We start from the raw sequence: 2,367 nt of genomic DNA on the forward strand, positions 1-2,367 counted from the left end.
TTGTGGAAATCACTGAGAAAATTGGATATATTCTAAAATATATCTTGATTGTCATTTTTCATTCAGCCAGCCTCCTGCTTACGCTCTGCTGCAAGAATCTCTCAAATGTTCTGTCATACAGGATCTGCTTTTCTCAAGTGACAGCTGCTAATATTTCAATTTCCCACAATCCTCGTTTAATATGACCATTAATGCTTACAGTTCAATGTGTCTTTTTCTAGTCATCCACTCTTTAATTCATATTTTATTGACGGGAACTCTCTATCTCTCTCATGAATCCACAAACATGTCTTCAACTAGAGCCATGTTCTTCTTGTTGTTATAACAGTACATATTCTTCCACTCAAAGACCATTTGCTCCATGTATATTCAGGGTTTTTCTTTTCACATGTAGATAACTTCCCTATTCTCTTAGTCTGATACTGCTTTGAAATTAGTCAGTCATTTTTAGTCATACTGCTTTAAGGATTTTCTATTTTTTCCTCTCAGATTCTTTGTGATGTGAATAGGTATAGAATTCATTTATTTACCTGACATTGGATTTTTTTTTTTTTTTTTTTTTGGCTGCTTGAATTCATGAATTAAAATCTATCATCAGTTCTGACCTATTCTCAACAACTATCATTTTAAACATCACCTAATTCTGTTCTTTCTTCTCTCCTTTTGGGATCCTGATTAAACTTACGTTATAATTTCTCACTATATTCTCTATGTTACTTCTCTGCTCTTCTGTACTTTCACTTTTTTGTCTCTCTGTACTACACTGTGAATATTTTCTTCTGATATAAATTTTGATTCACTAATTTTCTCCTTAGCTATATCCAATCTGCTATTAAGTTGATGTATTACATTTTTTTTATTAAATTTATTGCAGTGACATTGGTTAATAAAACTATACAGGTTTCAAATGTACAATTTGATAATATGTCATATGTATATTACATTGTGTGTTCACCACCCAAAGTTAAATCTCCTTCCATCACAATATATTTGACCCCTTTTACCCTTATCTACCTGCCATCTACCTCCTTCCCATCTAATAACTATTATGCTGTTGTCTGTGTCTATGAGTCTGTTTTGTCTTGTTCATTGTTGCTTTCAGTTTTATATCCCACGTATGAATGAAATCGTATGGTTCTCAGCTTTTTCTGTCTGATTTATTTCACTTAGCATGATAATCTCATGGTCCTCATTTATTTTATTTTATTTTTCAGTTATTGTCATTTATTTTTACTATTATAAGTATTTTTGTTTATTTTTAATAATTCTGTGTCACTTTGGTTACTTTTCTGTTTCCAGCAGGTATCTTCAAGCTTGTCTGCTGCTTCTTTATATGTACTTAACATAATTGTTTTATAATTTGAGATACTTTCAATATCTTAAGCATTTGAATAGTTGTTTCTGCTGCTGCTGTTCTTATCATTGCTTTTGATATAACAATATAACAATATATCACTGTTTTTGATATAACCTCCTGAGGTCTGCTTACATTTTGTGTCTAATTATCTTTGGATTCTTTTTTTGGAGGGGAGTATTGTACTTAAAATATTATTTAAAGAAATAACTTGAAGCCCAGAATATAGTAAATAAGATATTTCTCTTATTTGTTTCTGTCATGTATAGGACTACCTTAAACTAAGATAAAGACCAAAAATTTTTTCAGATATCTCAGATTTTAACAGACTGTAATTCTGTGTTATTTGTTCCACACCTGGTTCACTCTCACCTTTAGGATACTATATTTCTAAGACATTCTCTTCTTAGACCTACACTGCCCAATATGGTTGTCATGAGGTCCTTGCAGTTTAGACATGGATTTAAGTGACCTACTTAATGTTACAATGTTTATTTTATAATGCTAAACTATATAAAGCAGTTAATTTTTAAAATAAAGATGAAATTATTTTCATCTAATCAAATAACATTTGATTCTAATAAAAAAGAAAAATTCTACTGTAATACTTAAAAATTTTACTGACAATTCACATCCTCATAAATAAACTTTACATATATTTTTAATTTGTTTATTAAATCTAAATAGCCATCTGTCTGCATTTTTATTTTAAAAAAGAACAGAAGATGATGGACGTATCATAAAGGCTTTGGAACTGAAAATGTTTCCTTCTGTTCTGTGGCAGATACCTCCTGGGAGTATGAAATGATCCTAGTTTCAATTATAAGTTTAAAAAGCAGAGAGAAAAGTAAGTACTAATTCTAAAATGTATTGTTCTTTGAAACAATTTATATTCTTGATACAATTTAACAACCAATGAACAATAATAAGATGTTTTATCTAGCTTTTAACTTTAATTGATGGTTTCTAAAGTAGGCTCCTGGAGAGTGCCTAGATGGGAGAAAGAAAAGTAT

This window comes from Pteropus vampyrus, unplaced genomic scaffold (assembly GCF_000151845.1).
Source record: "Pteropus vampyrus isolate Shadow unplaced genomic scaffold, Pvam_2.0 Scaffold4, whole genome shotgun sequence".
NCBI lineage: Eukaryota > Metazoa > Chordata > Mammalia > Chiroptera > Pteropodidae > Pteropus > Pteropus vampyrus.